Below are 6000 nucleotides of genomic sequence, written 5' to 3'. Positions count from 1 at the left end.
TTCTACTTTATAATAATTTTATGGAGTGTATAATGACTACTACATCATCCTAGCAACACAATCAAAAGAATGGGAAGATAAAATTAATTATATAGCCAACACATCAAGAATCAAAATGCAACATGAACATTAAAATATGAACATCTTTTATAAATTCTTCATGAGCTTATGTTCATAATGCCTCAGTCATTCAATTTTCTCTTATCTCTCTTCTATACATATTCAACTCTGTAAATGATTCCATGTGATGGTGTGACTAGATCTACAACATAAGTTAAACTCTCTTTGAATTTCTTGCTAGTCCTCGCCATCTAAGAACTAGTTCTTGTGATCAAGATGTGGTATTTAAAGAAGATGCAAGTATATATTGTAACAGTCCAAAGTCTTAACTATCAAGATATTGTCCATTTTGGCTTAAGAGTCTCACGATTTTGTCATATTAGTATAACTTCCCAGGAGGTCGTCTATCCCAAGATTTCTTCGAGATGAGCACGCTTAACTGCAAAATTTCTTAAATGAAATTCCAATCATTGCACTAAAATGCAGCTTGATGTTTAAAAGTTTAGCTTCTTTTTATTTAAGGGGTTTCGCAATCTCCACCACTTAAGTAACTGACATCCTCGTCAGTATTTTTATCTCATAATAATCCACTATGTAAATAATATTCTAGAGGCGACTTCTATAAGTTCAAGTGGTGACTCCCACCACATAGCACTCTGTCACATTTAGAATTCAAGAGGTGACTGCCATGACATAACACTCTATCTTATATGGTACTTAATTCTCATCTTACGGCTGATGTATTTCTCTAATATTATTTGTAACAGTCTAAACTCTTATCTATCAAGATATTATCTGCTTTGGCCTAAGGCCTCACAGTTTTGTTATGTTGTTGTGACTTCCCAACAAGAGATCACTCATCCTAAAAAACCAAATGACATGTTATCTCAACAAACCTTTTATGAACAAATATCCAACTAGGTTCGGTAATACAATCACCACCAATGTCTTTATTCTTCATCAACACCTTTGAATGTAATAATATTCACAATTTGCCATGCTTTCGTGACCATCAATATTTATAACATCGAGTGATCTAATTTGTTAGCTCATTTGAGACTCGAGCAAGCTTTAGTGGATGCCACTAGTAATAAAAGTTCTTTGATACCAAATATTACATATCTTTATATTGCATAGGATAAATTCAAATCTACAAATTTTGATTATAATATATCAAATCTACAAAATTTAATATAATGAATGTTGGGCTGAACTATGATCTGACCAAATTTTGAACAAATTGATTTAATTAAAAATATTGATTTAACAATAGATTGCGAAATTTGTGTTCATCACACGTAAATGAATTTGTATAAATTTTAAATATATTTTTCATCTTGAACTAGCTTTATTTTAAAAAAGAAAATTTATAAAAATTTGATATAAATAATTATTATATTTTCAATTCCAAAAAATAGTTAAGCTCCGGCTGAAAATTTAACAAAAAAAAAAGAGCTAGTCTCCATTTGATGGAAAAAATTAAAAAAATTGATTCAATTTAAATAACTATATTAATATGAATCATATATATTATTTTTCAACAGCAGCTCTGACATGGCTGCACTATATTAATATGAGTCATATATTATAAATAATGCCCTTCTTATAACCCACCCTTTATCTCTCTTAAGTTTTATCCCGTGAAGCTTTCTTATTTCTTCCTAAAATAGCTTTCTAGCTACTAAAAAAAATTTTAGTATTAAAAAGTTACTTTAGGTTTCGTTTGGGGCAGTTTTCTTAATATTTTTTAAAATAATTTTTTAGTATAAAAATTTTTAAATTAATAAATTGCTATAGTAAAAAATTGTTTTAGAAAATAGTAAAAAAGCTGTCTCAAATGAGATCTTAGTTTAAAGAGTATTTGTACAGAAAATTTATTTTAAAAGTAGTAAGAAAGCTACCCAACAAAGCCTTAATTGCTTAATTTAAAGGAGATTAGATTTTTTTTTTTGCCTTGGAGAATATATATTTAAGAAAACTTGTAAATAGTGTTTAACCAGCTCTCAAAGCACTCACTAATTATGTATAAAAGGGGTAGCTTGCAGCAGAATCCCAAAGAAGATAAAAATTATGTAATGCTTTGAGATTGCAACTAAGACAAGTCAAATTCTTAAATGGTGGTGATTGGGTTACCTATAAATACTATTTATATAGAATATTAACTTAAATATTATATAATATTTTAAGTGCAATGAGGAAGAACTCTTAAACGCTGATATATTTTTTTGTTTAATAATTAAACTTATGCTCAAACCCTCAAATTAAGGCTTCGTTTGAGACGGCTTTCTTACTGCTTCTTAAAACAAAGTACTAAAACACTGTTTTAAGAAGCAGTAAGAAAGCCGTCCCAAATAAAGTCTAAGCTTGTTTGTGATAGAACACTTTTACGACGGTGATCATGGGCGGATCCACCCTAGTCTTAGGGTGGGCAAATGCCCACCCTAATTTTTTTTTTTTTAATATTTATAGGAGATTTTTTGGAATATTTTGAGTATTTTAGGCATTTTGCCCCCCCTTAAAAATATTTTTTGCCCATATTTTATCAATCCTAGGCATTTTTGTCCATCCCCACCAAAAAAATTTTTTTTGCCCACCCTGAGAAAAGAAGCTGGATCCGCCCCTGACGGTGATTGTATCTTGAAAAGTTATGTGAATGGGATAAAATAGCGAAACCAATGAATTATTCATCACTTATGATTGCAAGTAGAGAGCCCTATCGATTAAATGTGTCACTTAATTATGCTCTTTTAATCAAAACAACTTTAAAAAAAAAGTTTCTTTTCTATAATAATTTTATAATCAACTTTATAAATTGTTATAACTATCCCAAATAGACACTAGGCTTAATTTGTGACCGTTTTTTTGCTATTATTTTTTTGCTACTTTCAAAGAACTTTTTATCTCAAGAGACAATGATTTAAATTAAGCGAAATAAATTTTAAATTGAGCTTTAATTTGAACTTTTTATTTTTGGGGGAATTGGTTGCGAGACAGCGGGTTTGCGGGTTGACCCGGCAACCCGTCGGGTCAACCCGAACCTGACCCGTTTTGAAATCGGGTCGGGTCCAACCCGAATTTTCCGGATCGGGTCCGGGTCGGATTTTCGTGTCGTGTCAAATTTTGACACCCCTACATATATTGAACTTGCAGTCGTTGGAGTAGGCATTGCAGGACTATGATATACTAAAACTTATGGTGATGTGACTTCGCTGGGGGCTCACGGTCAAGACCATCCAAGGTCATTAGGTCTTGCAAATGAGATCGATGAACGTCATTTGCGCTGATATTGTGGACCTAGTGTAACACCCACGATGCGATGCAATTTTTTTAGGGGCTAGGCCTCATAGATGGGAACAATTACAAAGCTGGCTGGAGCTTGCACCCCCATTTGAATACAGATTTTATGCAGGATTTGAGCTGGATTTGGCGAAGAAGTGAAGAAAGATGGCTACCTTCTCAATGAGCAAGTGATGGGACTATCATACTCCGCGGGATCACCATACACCTTGGCATTCTCCACTACCGCAGCATTGCCTCCTTTTTTCCTGACTTTCTGTTTTAAGTTCTGCTAAGCACGTTCTGCTATTTTCCCTTTTTCTTATTTTTAGTCATAGCAATTATAGTAGCTGGAGGAGTATATGATCCTCAGAGAATGATCATATTGGCAGAGAAAACATATATTAAAGTTAGTATTACTACTATCCCTGTTCCATTGGTTTTTTCTGCTTAACCCTCTTGCAGGTTCTTCTCTCTGGTACTCCTCCGCTGAAGGCCCCAGCTCCGGCATTCGTTTGCGGAAGGTACATCAGCAAGCACCTGTTATCGTCGTTACTTTCGATCGAACAAATATACGGCGAGGAAGTGGGATTTTGGATCCGACAGGAAGGAACGTCGTTGAAGGAGGCGAAGAAGTTATTTAGTAACACATTTGGCGAAGGATCGAGAAAACAACGAAACAGCTGAGAAGGGAAAAGCAAACATAGCCTATTCCTTTATTTTATTTTATTTTTTTGGAGAAAAACTTAAATATTTATTCAAATAAGTTAAATGTTCATATTAGAATTATTATTTATTTTTTGAATATATTATTGTACTATTAAAATATATTTATATTTATTTAATTATATTTAGGGCTCTTGATTAATATTTTTATGTAATTTAAATTTTTATGTTAACATCTCTATTTTTTTTTTATGCCGATGTCAATATAAAGTCTGAATAAAAAATATTGAAAATAACTTTAAATTTGATAATTTGTGCCCCTCCAATTTTTTTTTTTTTTAAATCTTCCACTAGACTTGGATGGGTATCTGAACGAGAATGAGAACTTGACTCTGGCAGCTCGTTGTGAATGGAAACTAAGGACGGACAACGTTAACGAGCTTCTAGGGAAGGAATTGTAGAACTGAACATGTGAAGGAATGTTTGGATAAGATTTTAACTTTGGATATAATATATATATATATATATATATATATATATATAACCATTCGTCAGCTCGGCCTCTTCACAGACTGGCGACGAAGAGATTGGTGGGAAGTTACCTTCTGAGAACTCACAAGGAAGGCGCCATTAATTCCAATTTCCAACCTCTTTGCCCTGACTGCTTTTATATTATCCTTCCGCCGAGTTCTCTCTCTTTCCTTTAATTTCTTCTTTCTTCTCATATTTCTGAACAAAAATGAACAAAATATAGGCGGAGATGCTTCAGGCTCCAGCTTCTTTTATATATCCTCTCTGTCATGATGTCATCTGGTAAAGATGAGAATGGCTATCCACCTCCGGTTCATAGCATTTGTTCACGCCATATGTAAAGAGCAACATATAAGTTGGGCTGAGTGGAAGGAAAGATTTTTTTGTGCGGCGTCCGGACGCATTTGGATGCGAATCAGGATGCATCACGTCATCGGGTCAATGCATCTGATGATGTACGTGATGCATCCGAATTAGCCTCCAAACATTGCACAAAATGATCTCTGGAGTGAAAATTTCATTTAAGATGTCAAACCAAGCAACAGATGGAGTGAGGTTGGCCACATAGCAATTTTTTTTTTTTTTAATTTCAGATAATTGAACCTCTAATATTCTTTTGTTTTAAAGGTCAATAGATATACAATTTAGTTAGATGATCAAGAATGAACAGAATGTAGGAATAAATAGAGCAATTAAGCTAGTGTGTTTGAACTCTGATTTTTATCCACTTCAATCACTATGCGCAAGAGGCTCAGATATTTTCTAATTTAATAACTATTATGCCATGCTAGGGGTGCAAACACGTGGAGTCGAGTATCTATATATAATTGAGTTAAATTTGTTTAATTCTTACTGAGTTCAAATTCAAGTACTCATTTTAAAATTAATAGGCTCGAGCTTGACTTAATTACTCAAATTTGTTTGAAAAGCGCTAACTTGACTCGAGAAGTAATTAAAAATAATTCATATTTATTATTATTCTAAAATTAATTTTGAAATATATTTTAATTTAAAAGAACAATTCAATAAGCTTATAAGCCTAACCAGGTTGAGCTCAATCACAAGTATAAGCTCTAATTCAAACTGAGCTAGTCTCGTTAGCTCTTTAATTAGTCCACTTCGAGCTAGCTTGCAAATCGACTATGCTTACTTAGGCTTCATTTGGAGCATATTTCTTAAGCTTTTTTAAATAGTTTTTTAGTATAAATTTTTTTTAAACAATAAACTTTTTTACAAAAAACACTTTAAAAAATAGTAAAAAGTCATCCCAAACAAAACTTTAGTTGCTTACTCCGCTATGCCATGCTTTTTTTGTGGGTGGTTGATTAATTTCTTCCACGCACAATAATTTGGGTTCCAATTGACAATCACAACTTGTAATTTTTCGTTTATTTAACACGGCCCCTCCGTGCCCCCTCCTCCTTAATAGTGCATCGTTAATATATTGGCGTCGCACTATTCACGGAC

This window comes from Dendrobium catenatum, unplaced genomic scaffold, assembly GCF_001605985.2.
Source record: "Dendrobium catenatum unplaced genomic scaffold, ASM160598v2 fragScaff_scaffold_847, whole genome shotgun sequence".
Taxonomy (NCBI): domain Eukaryota; kingdom Viridiplantae; phylum Streptophyta; class Magnoliopsida; order Asparagales; family Orchidaceae; genus Dendrobium; species Dendrobium catenatum.
Note: the sequence above shows the minus strand (reverse complement) of the source record.